The sequence below is a fragment of the Ursus maritimus genome, unplaced genomic scaffold, assembly GCF_017311325.1.
Source record: "Ursus maritimus isolate PB19 unplaced genomic scaffold, ASM1731132v1 scaffold_11, whole genome shotgun sequence".
NCBI lineage: Eukaryota > Metazoa > Chordata > Mammalia > Carnivora > Ursidae > Ursus > Ursus maritimus.
This window is the reverse complement of record NW_024423453.1, coordinates 6,762,218-6,786,417: the sequence shown is the minus strand read 5'-3', so window position 1 is coordinate 6,786,417 and position 24,200 is coordinate 6,762,218. Positions and strand designations below refer to the sequence as shown.

The 24,200-nt window shown below is 33.6% G+C and overlaps 1 long non-coding RNA gene across 4 annotated transcripts in view; it reads left to right on the top strand.

The window, feature by feature from the left end:
* The window catches only part of LOC103661751, a 583,685-nt gene that overhangs the window by 525,854 nt on the left and 33,631 nt on the right, over window positions 1-24,200 (top strand). The window contains exon 5 of one of the 4 annotated variants that reach the window (XR_568236.1): window positions 3,776-4,154. The exons of the other annotated variants lie outside the window; for them this stretch is intronic. This is a non-coding gene — a long non-coding RNA (uncharacterized LOC103661751). Of the gene's footprint in view, window positions 1-3,775; window positions 4,155-24,200 lie in introns of those variants that run through there. 4 annotated transcript variants of the gene reach the window in all.

Here is a 24,200-nt window from a genome sequence, read left to right as displayed (position 1 = left end):
GAGCTTATTAAGAGTGCAAAATCTCAAGCCCCACCTTAGAACTACTAAAATTAGAATTCACATTTCTGCAAGTTCTCCAGATAATTAGTATGCATATTAAATTTTGAGAATTGCTGTTTTAGATGATCTCACACCTCCCAAACTCTGTACTTACAGAGCTGAGTCACATCCTTCCCCATGGGAAACCTAGGTTTGTGTTTGACCCGTCTGTCCCAATACATGTCAGTGGTAGAGAATGGAGAAATAGTGGTATAATTAACAAATCAATTCTGGAAACCAGTTGGAATGTATATGGGAAAGCTGGCATTAGCTAGATAGGAAAAGGAAGTATATGTTCCCTCTCCTTTGGTTAAAACTTGCTAACAGTAAAAACATATTCTTGAGTTCAGTCTATTGGGCCTTGATTAGGCTTCATGCTTCCACTTGTCCTCTTTGGGACAAAAACTTTGAATCCTTAATAAATTTGAAGTGTAATCAGTTTTATAGCCAATAACCCAGAGTAGGCATTAGATCAATTGGTAAGTACCATATTATTTAATTACTAACCCACAATCCACAATAGTTAGATATCACAATAAATATTATAAATATTATTTATTATTTGTATGACATTGCAGTGGTGGCAATTATATTTACAAATGAAAACTGATTGGCCTGTGTTTTGTGACAATAAAACTAAAGATACAGGTTAAAGAAAGCATTATAAGGCCTTTGAAGTTTTAAAAATCAAAATCATGTTATTGAACTGACAATCTCCTTTTCAACAATTCATTACATATTTTTGATAGATCAAATGAAAAAAATGTAATCTTACTTTAAAATTATAGTGAAAAAATTGTTTTGTTTTTCAAGCATATATAAACATATAAGCTCTCTACTTTTAATTAAATGTATACTAATACAATGATTAAAAATCCAAACTTAAAAATCATATAATTCAGGGTAATTATTTCCTTTATAAAGGAATTTCCACATTTTAGAAAGAATGATTTGAGTATTTTTAAATGCTAATGTCATCTTCTGCTATAAAATGTTATTCAGTTTAGATAAATTAAATTTATACAGGTATTTTAAAAATATACTTACTATGAAAAGTAAGGCTCGTAAGTAGCATATAAATCTTAGATCATTTACATATTTGTTCTTCGCTAGATAAGAAGGTAATTTCTACATATTTATATTTCTTTTAATTGAATCTTAGATTTCTTCATAGACATGTGAGTTACTCACTCAAATAAATATTAATTTCCTAAGAATAAGAAGGGTGTTTTTCCTCTTTTTTTTTCCAACAAAGCACATCATTAATTGAGATAGAACAGATACTAAGTAATAACATTAATGAATTATGCTCTAAAGAAATAGGGTTTCTTAATTTTGCCCTATTTTTATGTTGATCATTTGGAGAAATTTTGAAATTCTGGAATTAAAAAGCTTTGAGGTAATTTCTCTTTAATCTTAAGGCTCTGTAAAATCTATTTCTCTTCTGGCAGGTTTTGCATACATTATTATAAAATGAGAATTTCAAATGTGGTTTTTTATTTTTTTGGTTTAGTTCTATTCACTTAAAACAGAGACAGACACAAAATATTTATTGTTGAACACTGAATCAAGAGTTTCCTAGCACAATCATTGTAAAGTTCTTCATTTTCTTCTACTTTTTGTTGCTGTTATTTAAACCAGTGATTGGAGATACTTTAATCAATTTTTATGTGTTCATACATGCCTAATACTTCTCTCCTTTATTAAATGTACTAATAAGTCCTATAATCCTTAAAATGGTTTGTGGACTCAAGCTGTCTTTGTTTTCACCTGAACGCTCCTTGGCAACCACAGAGACATACTTGTAAGACTCCAGATAAATCAGGATGCCACAGACTATCGTTAATACTTTTTATTCATATCAATATGTCTCAGTCCCTCTCTCTTTGTCTCTCTCTCTTAATACCACACTCTATACTGGATCCAATTTTTCTAATTCAAGAGGGGATATACAGTGCTACTTTCCAGGATAAATATTGAAAATATCTTAATGCTATAGAACATTGAATTAAATCCTATTATTTTGATCTCCACCATAGGGAAAAAATAGCTATGAGTATTCACAATGGTAGAAGAATGGATGGATGTTAAGAGTGGTGGAGTTGCTGGGGTGCCAAGATCAACAATAAAAGAGAATACAGGTTAGAGTTATGGTTTGGAAATTGGATCTAACATTTTATAGATGGGTGGAGTCAATGTAGAGTCAGAGTAGAAATCCAGCCCCCAGTTGAATAGAATTATTACAATAGTAACAAACTTTTAGAGGATATACATTTTATTCTACTTTATTTTAAAAAATGTGCTTGCAAAATATTAAATACCTCTTCCCAGATTCCCAGTTTGTTTAATTTTAAGAATTAATAAATTAAAAAATTATGCTCTCACTTGGCATAATGTTTTAACTCAAGACTGAGAGGCATTTTGAAAACATTTAGCTATAACCAAAAGGGGTAGAAATATTCTTGCTCATATTTTCCCTGATGTTACCTTATAGTTCAGTAGCTAATTTGAAATGGATAGTTTCTTACTCATAAAAGTTTATATTTTAGTTTGAAATCTAGCAATATTGAATATTTTCTGTAAGAGCTTATTTAAAAAGAAAACATTTATAATTTAAAATGGAAACATTTGTAATATTGAATTGAAAATTTAAAGTTCATTTTTCTTTGATTACAGATCCAAATTAACATCAAAATATTGTATATACCTGTTTTTTTGCGTACTAAATTTGTAATTCTACATTGTGACCATATTCAGTATTTGTAAAAAGATTTATGGCTTTCTGTTCATAAAATATGCATGTCTGAGAAAACCAGTATTTAATTACAATATGGTAAACCAATTTGGGCATAAAGCTTGAACCATATGTAAAAGTATTTTATATCTGAAGAAAAATTTAAAAATTTTGTAGCTGGACCTATAGAATCTACAATGAAATATTAACAAACACTAACTGTACTTGATGCAGATACATCTCTTAACAAAGGAAATAATAAATTATGAAAAGTGTATATTATTCCATTCTGATGCTGAAGTTGTTATGCATTTGGAAATATGCTTTTATTGCTTAAAAACCATTTAACCATAAAAGAAGTTCAAGAAGCTGGTTGATTAAGAATTGGGACACCCAAGAGATAAGCTTTTTTAAAACCATTTACTTTTCTATCACCAAAGTTTCCAATAGAAAATTTCCCCTATGCTCAAAAATATACTGTTGAATTGGATGTAATTAACATGTAAATATGTCAAGTAGGTGAAAATATTTAAGGGAAGAAATCTAGCAGATTTTCAATCTTGAAAAGAAAAAAATAATTATGTACAACATTTATTAAGGTTTCATGATATATTTTCTCTTATTTTCAATATTTTATGAACATATTTTCATCCGGTGTACTGTTTAATGTGAGAAAAAAACTTTACGAAATATCCAGGAACTTCCATTTTTCTACTTTGTCCTTCCTAATGGTATATTTTACTTGAATAGTTGTTTTGCTTGGTATTTTTTTAGAAACCTTAGATCTTATCTGCGTTTCTCTTTTTTCCAAGTAAACTATGAAAAAAAGGAAGTAAGCAAAAACTGTAGGAGTCAAATAGCAATCCCATTGCAGTTAGTGGTTCTAACTTTTCAGAATCAGAATTTGAAATTAAGGTATAATAATCCCCTAAAAGATTTCCTTGAGAGGAGCTTACCACTGAATGCAGTTGCAATGTTCTCTTGTTTTTCTCCTCCTACCAGGGAAAAAGTCTGCTGTTCCACATAGAGCTTTATCTAGTTCTCATCATGAAATCTATCTCAGTATTGTTCTGTGACGGTACTCCTGGTGTGTCCTCTGGAGCACAAGTTCCACAAGATTTACTGGTAATTTGAAATAGATTTTAAAACAATGATTATCACACAACATACCCATAGAATTATGTAATTGTTGAATAAAATCAAATTTGGTATTTTTATAAAATATATGTATGACACACTGTGATTTTAATCTTCTTGTGTTTGCGAATAGAAATCTAAAGCATTTGTGGTAGTGGCAAGACAGAGAAAGACATGAAACTGGATAAATGTATCCACTCCGAACTGAGGGCCTCACAGGGCAGGGGGGTGGGGGAATGGGATAGACCGGTGATGGGTAGTAAGGAGGGCATGTATTCCATGGTGCACTGGGTGTTATACGCAACTAATGAATCATGGAGCCTTACATCGGAAACCGGGGATGTACTGTATGGTGACTAACACAATATAATAAAAAATCATTAAAAAAAAAATGTATCCACTCTGTTTTTAAATTTTGTTGATGATTGGTTTATTTACAGCACACACTGATTTCATTAGCATTAGAAACAGAATCACAGGAATTAAAAGAAATATTAACTTAAAGAGGCGACATAACCAAGTTGCAAGTACTTATATACATGTGCCTGCGTGCACACACACACACACACACACACACACACACACAGAGTCACACTTTGCTAGTTTTCAGTCATTTTCAGAAGCGAGATCCACGGTGTTCAATGTCTCTTGGGTGGGTTAGGCACAGGATGGAGAAGAAGGTGGGGATGTTTTGGTTTGCATTCTATACAGTAGCTGGATTTGCCTACAAATCGAGACAAGTTCTTCAAATCATTTCACATTCCTGTATCACCTCACTATCACATATTTTCTCTTGTTAGAGCTCTGATGATAAGTCCTGGAAATCCTGGGCAAAATTTTTCTCAACCATGTGTTGCATTTTATGTCTCTAACTCTTGAAAAGTAAGAACTGTTTTATGTGCTATGTCCTTGGGTTAATAAAATCTTTCGAAAGTGATCATGATAGAGTAGTTTTATTCCAGATGTGATGCCCAAGTGATTATATACCACAATAAAATCAACCCAGTAAAGTGATATTCAGGAAAGGTCAAGAGTAATCAGGTCAGTTTCATTTTTTAATATTATATAAGAGTATTTATTTTAAATTAATTTCAGCCAGTCAGTGAAGTGCTATGCAGGTATATTGTAACTTACTCAATACAACAGTAGTAAATAGAGAAAGTGATCACCGACATTAGTCTCTGAAACTGACATAATGAATTCTCTTTTAACGTGGTGACCCATACAACTCCACACCATGATTCAAATGACAGGAACATTCACTTTAATACTCCTAACTACAGGTTTGGAAAGCAGTCTGTAATTAAGGGGCAGGTGATTGAGAATCATTGATAAATCCAAACAACCCCCATCATTCAGAACTTAGTGGTATGGAAGTCATTTACACAAACAACCTCTAACTGCTCTTAATTGATATGCAAGTGTATAATTTATAGTATTTTCCTCTGGACCTGCTCAACCAAAGCACTCATTTCCTGTTCAGTAATGGTGCTTGGTGCGAGATTTAGGACATTTGTGAAACATATCCTGCCATTGATACTGAACATATTGGCTGGTTATTCATAGCTGATCCCATGCAGTGATAAGGAAAAATAAAACAAAACCTATGTTTTGGGATAAAGTTTTTCATATCCAGATTGGAATATGTCTGTCTGTAATGATTTGTGAAACAAGGTGGGGAATACGTAAATGGTTAAAGTAATAAATATTTTCATCTTGCGTAATTGTAGTTTCCTCTCTCTCAACTGCAGAAAAAGTTGACCTAAAAGTTTTTTGTACCCTTTAACTTTCGTCTGTTGTGTCCTCAAATTTCATACCACATGAAAGTAATTTTCTTTTTCCTTCTGAATTGTTCTTTTATTTTTTCTTTGTTTCTTTGTTTCTGACACATAGCATGATGATCTTTCAGTATTTTTAAATGTTTACAAAAACTTATGTGGGCAATTCATAACTTAAACCACAGTGAATATTTTTGCAGGTAGCTAGCCTCATTCATACTAAAGGATGATTCTGTATGCTGCTCAAGGAATGGATGCAGTGTAAGATGTTCTGGGCTCTCAATTTCCTCAGAAAATTGAAACTGAAAGGAAAACAAGATGAGTGAGCAGATATAAGATTTGGATCATTCACTACCTATGTGTACTGATTTAAAAATAATAAAAAAGGAAAACTAAGAAGAAATTGAATTTTTTAAGTTTAATAATAAAGGGCAACAATTAATAACAGACAGTATAAGGAAATAACAGTGTTAAAAGGTGCCTGTTTTCTCACTTCCAAGTTTGTCTCACTGTGGCGTCATATTTGTTGAAGACAAGATCTCTAGATTTAAGAGAGATGCCTTTGTTTTTTTTAAATCAGCTTAAAGCTTCACAGCTTGCCACACCCTGGGAAGGAAAAGTAGCCCCTAGTTTTCCCATCAACCTGAAAGAATGATGATGATAGCATTATTGTGGTAGAAACATCACCTGCCAGTTTAAATACACATTTTGGTAAACCCCTCCCATAAGTGTGGATTTAAGTAGTCAATTAGCAAATGAAGTCACACTATTTGCTTTAGTTTCATGTCATTTCACCAGAAATTCCACTGGTCTTGTGCTAATTAGTATTTTCTTCCTATTTTGGTTCTCCAAGTATGGGAATATTCCTGGTTATAACAACACTTATATTTCTGAGTAAATACATTAAGGATAGTCATATGAATAAGAGAAATGCAATAAATAAAATGTATGAGAACAAAAGAACAAGACAATTAAGATGAACAATATGTAATTATGTTAAATGGACATGTGACAGCATATTACACAATCATACACTAAAATTACATAAAGGCTAAGTGTGTAATTTCCATTCCTGAGGTTATTCTATTTCTGTTACTTCCCCACCATTCCCAAACACACACCTACTTATTATTATAACAAAATATTGTTTTCCAGGAGATGTAAATATTTAAGTAACTTTATAAAAGGAAAGTTTAAACATAATTGGTACGTAATTTGTTTCTACCTACCTAGATATACCAAAAGTAACACTCTCTGATTTTATTACATAAGGAAAAAAAAATAAGAATTTTTAAAAGATAAGCCTCAAACAGGAAAATATCCTTAACATCTGTTATTTGAGATAGTACTATCTCAGTTGCTTGCACTGCTCCTGGGAATAAAATCTGAATGTCATATTTACCTACTAGCCGTAAAGTATATTGAAATAGGTACCAAGCTGGGGCAAAAAACAAGACCGTTATGGCAAGGGGGTTACACACAGCAGCAGGTCAATGTATTAACCTTTTGCCTCACAGCACCTGAGGTTAAAGTGTGCTTTAAGTCAAAGATGAAATGATCGTGGTATCTCAATTCCAAACCAGTTGATATTTGCCCACATCTTTGAAAACTAGCAATTGAAATATCACACATTGACTACGGCTGTATGAGTTACACGTTGGAAAGCAAAGGGAAGAGCGTTCTCTCTCTGGCTGGGCTCTTGGGAGGCAGTGTGCAGAGATGTACGGAAGGAATAATTAACCGGAAGTTTTAACCAGGGCAGGGGATGTCCAAAGGCTGATTCAGTCACCGAGCAATCAGTGGTCCAGACTCTATTGTTCTAAGGGACTCTAACAGTCCTGTCTAACTTGCACTCATTTTAGTTGGGAATACTTCCTCCAGTTCTATGATAATAGTTTCCCTTGGAAACTTAGCATTGGTTTAGGGAAGAAGGAGACAAGGTTCTTGCATTCGTAATGGCAGAAACTATATCATGAGTACCAGTTACCTCAGCTGTAAAGTGGGTGTAAAATACTATTTTACTTCAATAAAAAGAAATCTGCTCTGTATGCCAGATGATTCCTATGAATCTGACCAATATATTCAGATTTATTATTTGATATCAATTACAAATTGCTTATTTCATTCAGAAGCATCCAAGCATATAAAATTGGCTTTTATGAATTCTAAAAATTAAGATCTGTAAGCTCTTGAAACTTAAAAAGATTCATCTGCATTCTAAAATCTGGATAGCAAAATATTTCAATTATCATAATTTTGAAAACAACTATATATAGATAAAAATTGTATTAAGTAAAAGTCTATTTCTTACATGCATATATATAAAATGCTAATATTTCCTATAGTTTGAGAAAATAAAAACATTAAAAATACTGCATATTTAAATAAACATACTTTAATTTGCCCACAATTAGTAAAATAAAGCATCGTTTTGTCTTAATCTTCTTGTATGTTAGCTACTGCTCAGGACATCTCCACTTTTCCTGAATTTAATGTGAAGCCAATTCAGTCCATTGTCAAAATTACAAGAGAAATATTGAGAATTAAGTCGGGTGAATACGGAGTCCCAGATTTTGGCGCTGACTGATTTTTAATGTAACGTTCCCAAAGGTAATTCTTAGAACTAATTTTCTCAACTCCTTTCTGGCCTGAGGATGGAGAGATTTTTACTCTGTTGCAATGTGCCTTGATTTCTCCCCTTCAAAATATATTGAAGGGCATTATTCCATAATCATAGTGGATTGGACATATGTGTTCGTCTTCTCTCCTTTCTAAAACACCATCAAATCCTGGCAAATTAGAAAAAAAAAATTATTAGCCCTCAAGAACAACAGAACAATAGAATATAGCATAAATTTGAAGAAATTTTAGGACCATACAAAGCTGACTGAGAGTTGCAGTTGACTCACAAGAACAAAGGCGATTCTAATCTAAGTGTTCGCAGAAGCCTGTCAATGGCTTCTTGTAGTCACAGATGGCTGTGCCTACAATTGGTAATCAGATTCCAGTCCACAGACAGCACAACTGGCCTTCAGTTCCCCTTCTCCACCCTGCTCAGGCAAGCTGCTACCAACCCATATTGACCAACTCACGCACACCCACACACAAGCCAGACGTTTATCCTCTGAAAATTGGGCGCACAGGTATAGCTGAAAGCAAGGGCAAGGCACAGAGCTGACACCAGGGGATTAGATGAAAACCTTAATGCTGACTGATCCGAGTCTCCATTCTGCCTGCCTTGTTCCCAGGACAACATTCAGGCATGTATTTCATGAGGCAGGAGACTAGAATATCCTCTCAAGCAATGAGGTACCCCAGAGACATCAGGCGAACTCCAGTGTAACCACTGACATTATATGGAGAAGGGCATGGGTCAACAACTTCCCTAGTTCCCCTACAAAGTTCAGTGGTCTTCACTCAATTATAAACAGAAACAACATCTTGAGATACTTAAGGAAAACTTCCAAAACAGAGACAAAAACAAACAGAAAAGAAGAGAGAAAAAGAGAGAGACAGAAACAAGCAGAGACGTTAGCTCAAGTATAATATAAAAGAAATTAAATTGTTAATCAACCAGATAAGAAAGGACGTGGTACCAATAGTCAGGGAAACAAATAAAGAAACAAACCAGGAAGCTATAAGAAAAAACAAAGCTCACCTCCCTCCAAATTAAAAATACGAGAATTGAAATTAAGAAGAAAAAAAAGAATATCCAGAAGATAAAGTAGAGGAAATGTCCCAGAAAGTAGAAGAAAAGGACACAGAGATAGGGAAAAAGCTGTTAAAGAAAATTCTGAAGATCAAGGGGGTGTGGGTGGCTTAGTCGGTTAAGCATCTGTCTGCCATAGGCTCAGGTCATGATCCTGGAATTCCTGGATTGAGTCCCACACTGGGGCTCTGAGCTTAGCTGGAAGACTGCTCTCCCTCCGCCCCCACCATGCGCTCGCTCTCTCTCTCAAATAAATCTTAAAAAAAAGAAAAAAGAAAGAGAAAAGAAATTCGAAGATCAATCCATATGGCCCCTCATCTGACCAACAGGAGCTCTGGAGAAGAGGAAACACAGTGAAGAGAAAGGAGGCCAAAAAATCCTGAAATCAGGAGAATGGTTGAGGGATCACTTACAGAAGCCGCAGAGCAGTGGACCTGGAGAGAAAACCATCTAGACTGGAGCAAGAAGAGAGGTTGTGGTGGGGATCTCTAGGTTAAAAACACACATAAATTGGTGCATTGTCTGATGCAACTGAGTACTGAAGAAATTATCGCATGGAATATGATGTGTTATTGACATATTATGGGAAAAGTGGGCATCTATACCAGAAAACCAAGTAAATGAAGAAAAATATTAAACAGAAAAATATTTGTGGGAGAAAGAAAATGTAATTCATGGCATGTTACTTGGCTTAGGAGTAGGCAGTGGTAATATTTCAAAATTTAAACCAAAATTATGAAATAAGGATACTGGTAAAATAGAAAAAACAATTAGAGAAGAGGTGATGATGGAATAAAACTTTTAAAAGCTTAACTAGCATTATAAGGAGTCAATGAGTCTGTCTAAAAATCAAGGTACACACACAGGCACACGCTTGCTCCACAAGCATGCACTGCTGCAAGAGTGGCAAGTATAAAGGCCTAACCCAATAGCCATCCTCCAATGGCCCCAGCATAGGCTTGGTGCAATCTTCTGGAATGATGGAAATTCTATAATGCATGGACTGGCGACTAATGGGAAGTGTGATTCCCTGTTTTTGTTTTCGGGGTTTATTCTTAGGGGGAAGGTGTTCTCAAAGCAAGATGTGATCTGCAGTATCTTCGTTAACGCCCTAATCATTTTTTGTCAAAACTTTCTCACTACCTAAACTTGCTATGTTTCTACTTAAAAAAAAAAATGTTTGAGAGACAGAATGAGAGAGAGAGATGGTGGGCGGCGGGGGGGAGGAGCAGAGAGAGAGGGAGAGAGAAAATCTTATGCAGACTCCCCACTGAACGCAGAGCCTGACATAAGGCAGGACCTGGAGCTCCATCTCAGGACCCTGAGATCAGGACCTGAGCCGAAAATCAAGAGTCAGTAGCTTAACTGATTGAGCTACGGAGGTGCCCTGCTTCTACTTTTTAAGGAGGAAATCACGACAGTGCTCTTACAGAATACTCTCCAATACAATAATCTCCAATGCGCACTTAGCACAGAGTCTGCTTGGGACTCTCCCTCTGCTCCTTCTCCCCTCAGAGTTTAGTTTATCTAAACAACAAATTTACATAATTGCAAAAGGAAATTTCAGAACTCTCCTCAACTCAGTGAGAACTTTCCTCCTGTCGACTTTGATGAGAATTTGTACAAATTTCTATTATGAATTTATCTTATAGATTATATTCACAAGACAGGAACTTTATTCAACTTTTGTATTTTCAGAATCTGCTAGAGTGATTGAAACATAATAGAAATTTGTAAATAAATGTATGACAAAATGAACTCCTTTTAGACAAATGTTTGATATTAAAGGTTTCTTTTGTATCGAAAGTATAAGATAATTATAAATCTGATTTACATAATGAAATAAAAAATTACAGGATCACATATAAAGAATAAAAGATTCTGAACTTGATAATGTTTTTTTACTGTACTATCAGTTAAAATGTTTTCTTTGCTTAAACTCATTGTCTTAGCCAGGTATAATGTTTGTCCTACATAATGCTCCTGATATTGAGGATCAAAGTATACAGTACTCTCTAAAACTGAAATATTATATAGAAAAGCAAGATTTGACTTTCCAGTTACTATCATCTGGTTAGTTAATGGAGATAAAGGAGATCAGTTACTGAGTACAAGAATAAACAAAAAATCCATAAAAAAAATACAAGTGAATGTAGACCTTGGTATTACTTTGTCAAAAATTATGAAGTAGGTAATGTAAAATATTTTGGAATTATAATTATTGGAAAGAAAATATGAGTAAAAATCATTACCTGCCTAAGTTTATTGTAAATGGCAAAGAAATTAATTACAAGGCATTTTTTAAAGTGGTCATAAATAATTTCTTATTGTCACAATATTTTTGGCTTAGCTATCACAGGTACATGTATCCATGTGTATTTAAGTATCTTATATTCAGGTTTTTTTCAACATGTGTGTGATCTCTTTTTATATATAAATGTATACACGTCTAATATATATAAAAATCGTGTGTATATAGTATATATATATATATATATTTGAGCATATATGTTATGACTTTGAGTTCATTGAGTGGTGTCAGCTTTTAATAGTGCTTCTGAGAAGAAAACAGATACGGGGAAATTACTGCAACATTGTATATTGTTATTCTAAGTTATCCATCATTGTTATAGAGTCCAATGATAATTTAACATTTTATAATCTGTTAAAATCTGCTTAATCTTCGCTGTTGAAATTTAGGTCAAATATCTTATATCTTACATAAAAGAATCAGCATGTCTTCTGTCCATTTTTTGACTGGGTTATTTTTTTGAGTGTTGAACAGACACTTCTCCAAAGAAGACATACAAATGACTAGCAGACACATGAAAAAATGGTCAACATCACTAGCCATCACGGAAATACAAATCAAAACCACAAGGAGATACCACCTTACACCAGTTAGAATGGCAAAAATTAAAAAAGCAAGAAACAACAAATGTTGGTGAGGATGTGGAGAAAGGGGAACCCTCTTACACTGTTGGTCAGAATGCAAGCTGGTACAGCCACTTTGGAAAACAGTATGGAGGTTCCTGAAGATGTTAAAAGTAGAGCTACCCTATGACCCAGCTATTGCACTACTAGGTATTTACCCCAAATATATAGATGTAGTGAAAAGAAGGGGCACATGCGCCCCAATGTTCATAGCAGCAATGTCCACAATGGCCAAACTGTGGAAGGAGCCGAGATGCCCTTCAACAGATGAATGGATAAGGAAGCTGTGGTCCATACATACATTGGAATATTATTCAGACATCAGAAAGGATGAATACCCACAATTTGCATCTACATGGATGGAACTGGAGGGGATAATGCTGAGTGAAATAAGTCAAGCAGAGAAAGACAATTATCATATAGTTTCATTCATATGTGGAACATAAGCAATAGCACAGAGGACCATAGGGGAAGGGAGGGAATTCCGAATGGGGAGAAATCAGAGAGGGAGACGAACCATAAGAGACTATGGACTCTGGGGAAACAAACTGAGGGTTTCAGAGGGGAGGGAGTGGGGGGAGGGGTAACAGGATGATGGGTATTAAGGAGGGCATGTAATGTGATGAGCACTGGGTGTATACGTAACTGATGAATCGCTGAACACTACATCGAAGACTAATGATGTACTATACAGTGGCTAACTGAACATAATAAAAAAATAAGTAAATGAAAAAATAAAAGAATCAGCAATCGTAGGTCATTTAATTAGCAATATCAAAAGCTTGAACTGAGAGGCACCTGGGTGGTACAGTCAATGAAGTGTTGTTGGACTTGGTTTTCACTCAGGTTGTGATCTCAGGGTCCTGTGATCCAGCCCCCGGTCCTCTGCACTTAGCATGGAGTATGCTGGGGACTCTTTCTCCCTCTGCTCCTCCTCCCCTCAAATAAACAAATAAATCTTAAAAAAAAAAAAAAACACCCTTGAACTGAAATATGATATATAGTGCCAGTTACTTTAGGTTTCCAGAGATTTATCATTCATTTTGGAACATGTTTGAGCCTTACACTTAGAGATCAAGTACAAAATACATTTATCTTTAATATGAATGAAAGTGTATGGCAAACTGCACTTTAGAAACACCCAAACAGCAAGATAATAAAAGTTATGTACTCCTGGGACGCCTGGTGCCTCAGTTGGTTAAGTGTCTGACTCTTGATTTCTGCTCAAGTCATGATATCAGGGTCAAGAGATTGAGCCCAGCACTGGGCTGGCGCTCAGCTCAGAGTCTGCTTGTCCCACTCCCTCTGTTCCTCCCCTCTGCTTGTGCTCTTTCTCTCTCTCTCTCTCTCAAATAAATAAATAAATAAATGAGTAAATAAAATCTTAAAAAGTTATGTACTCCTAGTTAAGCATGTATTATTCTCAAATGAGTTACTAGCTTTTGACTTAAAAGAAAACTGATCCAAAGCTTACATTGAGAAAGCATAAGTAGAATGTGTTAAACTAAATGACAGTATAATAGGCTGTTTTCTTGCCATAACCCCCCCTCACCAGAAATTATTTTTTTTCTACAGGAAAGTAAGGAACAGAAATGTACAGGTGACGATAAGGTTTATGAAGAAGAGAAAACTTGATTTGCCCTATATGCTATTGTCCTAAGTATCTAGCACTGCTCCTAGCACATAGTCTATCTTCAAATAAATGTGAATAATTATACAAATAAATAATTTTATGGTTTTAGGGGCTTGAAATGATGTCTATTTAAAAGTGTTCTTACCAGTGTGTTATATTGGGTATATAACTAGAGTTCAAGGGCCCTAGCTGCATTAACTGTGACATAGAGATAATCATAGTTCAAGAGCATAAATTTAATTAGTATCATTAAATTTATTTTAAAACTATAAAATGGCTTATATAAAATACAAGCAGCCCTCACTTGGTATGGTAGTTCAGACTGTGAAAGTGTCTGTGCATGCTAAAATCTTGATTTTAAACAATCAGTGAGAAAAAAATAAAATTGCCCATATTTTAAAATTTTTTTTTGTGAAAACATTAAAAACTCTCTACTGCCATTTATAAAAAATAGGGAAATAAAAAAGTAAAACTATTTATTTAGTATACTGTAATTCAAAACATTAGAATTCATGAGATTTAAAATGTTTATGTCTTTGTAAAAAATCTTATCAAGAATATATTGAATACTGCTTGACTTTTTATCATATAACTTAAGATATGGAGTGAGCATTTTTTCTATACCTTGGTGTATTATCATATTTCTTTCAAAGTTTGGCTCAGCTTCCAACATTTTATCCTTCATATTTTTAATGCCATGGAATATCTCTGAAGCTCCATTAATGTGAAGATTTTTTGCCAGAAGCACTTCCTCTGGAAGGTTGTCATGCTTTTCATCACAACCCCTTCCCCTCCCCTCCCCTTCCCTCCCCTCCCCTCCTCTTCCCTCCTTTCCCTTCCTTTCATTTCCTTTCCCTTCCCTTCCCTTTTCTTTTTAATTCCAGTATAATTAACATATAGTGTTTTATTAGTTTCAGATGTACAATTTGGTTATTCGACAATTCTATACATTGCTCAGTGTTCATCATGATGAATGTATTCTTAATCCCTTTCACCTATTTCACTCATCCCCCCCACCTCCCCTCTGGTGACCACCAGTTTGTTCTCTAGAGTTAAGAGTCTGTTTTTTGCTTGTCTCTATTTGTTTGTTTTGTTTCTTAAATCACACATTATTAGTGAAATTAAATGGTATTTGTCTTTCTCTGACTGACTGATTTCACTTAGCATTTACTCTCTAGATTCATCCATGCTGTTGCAAATGGCAAGATTTCCTTCTTTTTTATGGCTGAGTCATATTCTATCATATATACACACATGTATATGTATATATCTCACATCTTTATTCATTTATTGATGGATGCTTGGGTTTCTCCCATATCTCAGCTATTGTTAATAATGCTGCTATCTACATAGGGGCACATGTATCTTTTCAAATTAGTGCTTTTGTATTCTTTGGCTGAATACCTAGTAGTGGAATTACTGAATATTATGGTAATCCATTTTTAATTTTTAAAGGACATTCCATACTGTTTTTCACAATGGCTATACCAGTTTCATTCCCACAACTGCTTTTCTGATTTGGATTAGTACATTTGCCTTCACTAAGTTCCTCTGGCTGCACATCTCAAGTCTCTTCACTGGCAGTACTGCTAACATTCACGGTCAGCTATTCTATAACTCCATTTATATTTAATTCAAGTTTCACTGCCAGCATTATCATTTTTTGTTTCTTTGCTTGCTGTGTTTCCATCTTTATTAACCAATTCTTTCTTTTAATTATCCATTTTTTGGTAAAATGACACATAGTCTTGTCACTAGGAGACGAGGAGGCGACATAGCCACACACTTTGCTGTCTGAGTATAAACTGATTCACAGATACACAGTGGCCAAGGCCTGGCAGACATTAAAAGAAGTGACATGCTTGGTCACTGATCGTGATGGGCATCTGTCACTGCAGAGTGATTTGTGAACTGAAGAGCTAAGTGAAGTTAATACATTTTAGTCACTCACAGTTAACTCACTGTGGTGACTGAAATTTGAACTGCATTGTAGAAGAACTGGTGTTATTTAGCTAAACTGTGGTAACTGAAATTCATGCGAGTTGGAACTATACAAAGTGAGGGCTGTATTTTTATTTTACTTATAATTGCTACCTAGCAACCTTGCCACTTTTTGAAAGAATATTAGGCTTTTTCTAGTGAATCTTTTATTTATTTACTATTTGTATGATAATCAGAAATGAGTTTATAACTCAAGAGAGTAATACTTTGTATTAATATGAGAAATTGTTTGCAGGTAAATAGATATTGACCATTTTTATTCTAATTCTGGAAGTGTCAAAGCATAATATATTTTTTACTAGATCAATCCCTTTTAATTTATCACAATATAGAAAATGTACCTACATTTAGAAAATCAGAGTTTGATAGAAAAAGTTTCAATTTTGAGTCAATGCTGTGCCTCTAATTTTACTACTCTCCCACTAGAGAGAATTCTCCCTTCTGAAATTCAAGGGGGAAAAAAGACAGTTACTTAATGTAAAATTAGCCCTTCAGTTTTTTCTTTAGAAAAAGTGACAAGTGGCCTTTATTGATTCATGGGGTCTGGTTTGGATTATGCTATATAATTAGGTTTGAAGGATGAGTCTGAGGTTATGCAGTGGAATGAGAATGGGGCTGATGCAGTAGGAAAGGAAGTGAGCCAAGAGTGGTGGCAGGGAGCGTTGGCAGAAATTAATCTAAACTAGCACACTGGCACTGGGTTCGTGAGTTACTGATACTTTCCAAGAGCTCATTTTTAGTGGGAGAACCACATCTCTGATTTTGCAAGTTCCCTTATTTCAAATGCTAGAGACCGCTAACAAGAAACATAATGAGACTTGCAAATCTTAGTTGCTCCATATAGGGATGCTAGGTTTCCTTCCTGGGAAAATATGTGAAAGGGCCCCAATTAAGAATTAGGCTTCCTTTGCATTTAACAATGCTTCTCCGTGCCAGTGACTAGGTGTTCTCTCTCATTTTCTTTTTTCATGCTATTCTCACATTATACTTTTCTGCATACTCTTGTTATATTATTCACTTTACAATGACCCTTGAGAAGCCATTTTGTCCTTTCTCTGTCTCAACATCCCCAAATTATCACATGTATTTAAAAGTTTTTGTCCTCTTCCCTTCAACGCATTTCTCCAAAGGGAGTATTTGTAACCAGTACATACATAACATTATATTCATGACATTACTCTTTAGACTTGCTTTTTGGGAAGCTCCACATATCAATCAATCTTCTTAGGCCATTACTGAGAATTCAGACACTTTATTTGCATCAGAAGTTTAGGGTAATTTCTCAAAAAAAGAAATCCAAACCAATTATTCTTCTATTTGGTTTTTTGTCTACTGCTGTCAACCATTACCAAATCCATTCCTTATATGAGGCAGATAATGGGATGACATTTCACCATTTAATACTCAAAACCTCTAAGTTATCCCAGAACAGATACCTAACCCTGACACTGGGAAAAATACATATTTTTAAATTCCCTCCAGAAGATCATCCCCTGCCCCCCACCAAATACATGTTGCTTATGTTCTGGGAAAAGGCTTATATATTTCAAATTGAAAAACTAGAAGGAAATATTCGCTGACATAATTTTATAAATATACCCTATTTTGTCAACAGTTAAGACAAATAACTAACATGCTCCATGGAAATCCTATACCAACTATGGAAGATTAGAAATCTAATGAAAGATAATGATTTTTTGAAAAGATAAAATTGAATGATTCAAAATATTTTTCCTTTTTTTAAAAACTTTTTATTTATTTATTTGAGAGAGAGCATGAGTTGGCAGAGGGGCAGAAGGAGAGGGAGAAACAGACTCCCCACTGAGCACAATGCAGGGTTAGATCAGGGGATCATCACCTGAGCCAAAGGCAGATGTTTAACCAACTGAGCCACTCAGGTGCCCTCAGAATATTTTTCTTCAAGATTAACCTTCTTTGTAGTTTTTCCTCTTTAAGACCTGAGAAATACAAAGAAGTTAGTTTTCAGAATATGAATATGATTGTAATTCCTTTTTTGTTGTAATTTTTGGGAAAATGAGTATTCTCACACAAAGGAAATAGACATTGTTAATGATTCAACTAGACTGTGTATATCAGAGTCACAATTACAACAGACTACTAATTTCAGAACTGTGTTCTTATACTACTGAAAGACAAGAAATGCTAAGCTGTGCAAATATCTCTGAAATTTACATATGTTGATTAGAGATACCCTACTCAGTAATGTTGTAAGTGTAAACTCCCAGTAAATTATGTTAAAGCAAGAACAATCCAAAATGATTCAGATTCAGATAGATAAGAAATAATATACTAACACTTACTCTCTTTTGCTCTCTCATACAATAATCTTTCCAAATAATTTAAGAACATTTTATATAATTGTTCTTTTTAGAGCTTTAAATCCTTGAGTAGAAAAGAAGAGCATATTTGGAAAATAACATCTCTAAATTTTTCCTCAATGTACTTTGCAATAAAGAGGATAATGATAATGATTAAGTTTAACTACAACTGAATTCACTTTAGTTTGCTAGCTATCTGCATTATGCCTTATGATATAAACAAGTATAATAACATGACTCCACATTTTGGTACTGATACAATAAAATTATTTTAGTATCTCTACCAAGTGTGCTCTTTGAGTGACAGAAATTGTGATTACTTTTTGCTTAAGTGGTCACCAATTATATGATCTAATTGAAATAAAATCATTACAAAGGAGCAAGACTTAAATAATTGATATTATTTACGCAAGGAACAGATACTAATCTGTCAAACATACGTACAAAATTTTACTTTTTTTCTTTTTTGGTAAATTAATACATGTAAATTTCTAGCCATACCTTAATGTTTGCTTTTTTTTAAATCCATAGAATGAATTTGGATTTTATGAATGAATATGGATTTTAAATCCATAGAATGGAAAGTAAAGAACCAGTTACACTCTACTATATATGGCATATTTTCTTATTCCCTTTTATCCTTGTTCTTCACTCTTCTGTCAGAAACATTCTATTACATTTGCAGAGTATTTTTTTTAAGATTTTATTTATTTATTTGACAGAGAAAGAGAGGGAGCAAGCAAAGCAGAGGGAACAGCAGGCAGGAGGGAAGCAGATTCCCCGCTCAGCAGGAAGCCCAAAGCAGGGCTGGATCCCAGGACCCTGGGATCATGATCTGAGCCTAAGGCAGCTGCTTAAGGGACTAAGCCACCCAAGCGCCCCACATTTGCAGAGTATTTTCTATTAATATGCTATTATTTCGTTTCACATACCTTAAACGACATAAATGATATGCACTATAGATCTTTTGATATTGCTTAATAGATAATTCATCCATTGCATCTAATTACTGAAAAACACAGTGATTCGCCAAATTTTGTTTATCTGTACCTCCACTTGTGGACATCTAATTTGCATCTATCGCCCTGCTACAGCAATCTTGCTATGAGAAACACCTTTATAAATGTCTTCATTACCAACTTGTGTGAATATTTCTTTAGGATATTATCCCCGGAGCAGGATTTGGATTATGTATTTTTGAATTCTTAACTTGGCTAAGCTCTAGCATCTAAATTGCACTTCAGAATGGCTGCACCAGCCTACATTTCCATTTGCCTTTCCTTCAGGGCTTTTAGACTTTTCATTTTCTTTGGAAATTAACCGTTTCTTCCCTTTCCATTTTACCAATATTGCTATTATATCATTCCTGTTAGTTTGTGAATCCTAGGTTAGTGGTTCTTGTTAGTTTTAAATATTGCAAGTCTCTTTTCCCTTGATTTGTTATTTGTATATTAATTTTATTTGTCATTCTCTTTTTGAGGAGAAATCCTAATTGGTTTTAATCAAATTTATCAAATCTTTTGGCTTAAGTTTTTTTGTGTGTTTGTTTTGGTTTTAATAATAAGGCATTTCAACCATATAAAACAAGATATCCTAAATTAACATTATGATTTTACAAATACTAGGTGACATTTATTCTGTTCACATTTTTTTGTAGCAACTTATATAAAATGGTAATTAATGGCCCCTTGAACATTTGTTAAAACTCACCCTTAAGCAATCCAAAGCTGTTTTAATACTCTGAAATCTACCAGCATATATGATCTCAGAATTGATCTTGTAACAACACTTGATAAAATTCATACAGTATTTCTTTAAAATACTGGGAATAAAATGCTATTCTATATCAACATTATCATTAGTGGTATAAGATTAAGAGGGTGTGGTAGTTAGTCTCCAATTATGGCTCTCAGTAATTCCTTGCCAATTCCTGACATACAAATTAGTCTTCACATGGAGTCAAAGCTTAATTCTTCCCTGGAAGCTCAGTTACTTTGGTGACTGGCTTTGGATGCAGCCAGTGATAATATGGGACTGCTGAACNCAGAACTTAAGAGGATGTCAGTTTTCACTTTCTGCCTCTTGAAATGTTGTGCTTGGAATCAAGCTACCGTGTTATGAGAAAGACCAAGAATTCATGTGAAGGAGGTAAAATCAAGAACTAAGACCCTCAGCTAATAGCTATAGCTGGTCTCTCAAACAACTGTCAACCATGTGAATGAGGAAACTTTTGAGATTGTGGCCCTCCAGATTCCCAGCAGACTCCATGTGAAGCAGAATTGCCCAGTCAAATTCAAGAATTGTGAACATTTATATGTTGTTATTTCAAGCCAACACATCTTGGGATATTTTGTTATACAGCAATAGGTAACTGAAACAGGGGGAAAAAAAAACTAAACAAATATGGCTGATAATACTATTTTTACTTGAAATTCTAGTCATCTCAATAAAGATAAAACAAATAAGAAATAAAAATATTGGAAAGGAAGAAACAAAATTATCAGTATTTGGAGATGATTTTTTTAAAATTTTACATGTCAAGATAAATATAATAAAATCTAAAACCTCGAAATTCCTATAAAATTTTGGATCTTCAAGAGGAAATAAAAAGTATCAGATATGGTTAATATCTAGGTATATAGAAAATACTATTTTTCCTCTTAATTTTATTAAAATCAAAGGAACTATTTAAAACAAAAAACGTAACAGTGATTTGTGGGATTTATAATCTCTGTATATGTACATATATGAGAAATATAACAAAAGTAATGAGAGGTAAATGGGTTTACATAATTGCAAGTTTTCTACATTTTACATAAACAGTAAAATATCAACCTTAAGTAGAGCATGAAAAATTAAGAATCCATGTTAAAATCCCCAGATCAATAATAACAAGACTACAACAAAAGTAATGCAGACAGGTAGCTAAAAAGCCTAATGATAAATTAAAATAAAAATCTAAAATGTATTTTTAACTACTCAAAAAAAAAAAAAAAAAAAGCTGAAAGGAGAAACAAAGAAAACACAGAAGTAAAAAACAGAAAAAAAGAAAAGAGAACCCCAAACAGTGGTAACCTTAAGTTCAATTATGTCAATAATGATTCTAAATGTTAATGGAATAAATAAACCAGTAAAAATACAAAGATTGTTAAAGTGGATTAAAACAGCAACTACAACTTCAAAAAACAAGCCCTAATTCTATCTGTCTGTAGAGATGAACTTCAAATATAAAAGCACAAATATATATCTAAATAAAATTGATAGAAAAAGATATACAAATTGTAAACATAAGAAGGCTGGAGGGGTGCTTGTGTGGCTCAGTGGAAGCGACCAACTCTTGATTTCAGCTCAGGTCATAGTCTCAGGGTGGTGAGATTGAGCCCCTTGGTGGGCTTTACAGCAGACAGTCCGCTTGAGATTCTTTCCCTCTCCCCCGCCCCTCCCCTACTCACACATTCTCTCTCTCTCTTTCTCTTTCTAAAATAAATAAATAAATCTTAAAAAAACAAAGACTGGAGAGGCTATATTAATATAAGATAAAATAGACTTCAAAATAAAATTATTGCCTGAGATAAATAGGGATATTTCATAATTATAATTCTGTTAATTCATTAGGAAGATGCAATTACAAATATATATCTATCTAATAATAGAGCCCGAAAATATGTGAATCAAAAATCAACAGAAATAAAAGGAGAAATAGAAAATTCTACAATCAGAGTTGAAGTTTTTTTAACACTTTTCTCTCAGAAATTGAAAACAATAGTAGGTAATTCAACAAAGACCTGGAAGGTCAGAGAAATACTGTCAATCACCTAGATCTATTTATATTTATAGGACACTATACTTAGAATACATATTTTTTTCAATTGTGCATGAAATATTTAGCAAGATAGAGCATACATTGGACCATAAAAAAAATCTCAGTAAGTTTTTACAATAAAATCATAAAGAGTATATAGTATCTAATCAAAATGGAATAAAGTTCCAAAAGAGTGACAAGATCGCTAGGAAACACTAAATATTTCCAAATTAACCAACAAATTTCCAAACCATCCAAGGGTCAAAAGGAAATCACAAGGAGAATTCAAAAATATTATAATATGAGTAATAATAAAAAGTCAACAGATCAAAATTTGTGCAGCTAAATAGTACTGAAAGGAAAACATAAAGCTCTACGTCTGTTTAGTAGTAACTAAGAAAATCTAAATGGCCTGTAGTTTCACCTTAAGTTGATAGAAAGAGAATAGCAAAATAAAATTAAAAGAGGAGAAGAATGTATAGGGAAAAAAAAGAACCTCTCTCAATCCTTACTTTATAACATGCACAAAAATAAATTTGTAAATGATTATAGATCTAAATGTAAAAGCTCAAAGTGTGAAACTTTTGGGGGAAAATGTAGGAGAATATTGTTGCTACCTGTTGTTAGGCAATGTTTTCTTAGATCACAGAAAGCAATAAACGTAAAGGAAAAATCGATAATTTAGACTTCACTAAAATTAAGAACTTTTGCTCCTCAAAAGTCTCTGTTAAGAAAGTGAATAGAGTAGCTTTAGATGGAAAGAAAATATTCTCAATATATATATCTGACAAAAGACTGGTATCTAAGACATAACAAGCTCCTAATATTCAAAAATAAAAATGCCCAATAACCCAACTAAACATGGACAAAATAGCTGAACAGACATTTACAAAATAGATTTGTCAATAGTCACATTATAACTATGTGTTCAACACATATGAAAATGTGTTCAAATTTGTTAGTCATGAGGAAATGCAAATTAGTACCACAATGAGATACCATTGCATGACCATCTGGAATGGCTAGGTTTTAAAGTCTGATAGTATGAAATATTTGTGAGGATGCAGAACAACTAAAAGTCACATACACTGTTGGTGTGACTGTAAAGTGATACAACCATATTGGACAAAGCTCTGGCTATCAGTTATAAAACTAAATTCACATGTATCTTATGACCTGGAAATTTTACCCCAAGAGACATTAACCCTGTATTCACAAAATAATTCTAAATCTATAGTCACAAAATGATTGTAAATAGTGGCTTTATTTATAATACTCCAAACTGGAAATAGCCTGCTTGTTCATCAGTGGGAAAATGGATAAACACCCTAATAGAATAGTACTCATTAGTAAAAAGGAACAAACTGATGTAACAGAATAGGCCAAGCTCTGAAATATTATTATGCAAAGTGAAAGAAGTCTTACACACGAGAGTACATATTGTATGAATTCATTTATATTAAGATTTAGAACAAGGAAAACTAATCTGCGGTGGAAAAATTAGAACAGTAGTTGCCCCAGGGTGGAGGTTGAAGTGGGGATGAGGATTGACTGGCAAGAGGCCCAAGGAAAATTTTGAGATTGATGACAATTCTCTGTATCTTGAGAGGGGATTTCGTTGCCCAAATATATACATTTGTCAAGTGTATATAATTAAGATTTGTGCATTTCATTGTAAATTTCATATGAAAATATTTTAAACAACATTAAACTCTGAGTAAAGATATGCATGCTGAAGTGCTTTTTGGCACATGAACAGAGGTCTGAATTTATTTGAAATGCATTCAAATAAGATGGATATATAGATTGGTAGAGGGATGGCCCTAATATACACATTAAATGGGAGAATCTAGGTGGTGGTTATATGGTGTTCACTGTAAAATTCTTTTAACTTTGTTGTATGTTTGAAAATTTCATAATAAATGGCTAGGGAAAAATACAGTATGAAGGAAATTATTGTATGCTGTTGGTTAGCATGTAAATGCATACAACTTTTTTGCAAAAGTCTGTGCATATATTCATAATATTCATACCTTGATATAACTACACATCATGAAATAGGAAATGATAGAAAATACTAAAAAATTTTCATGT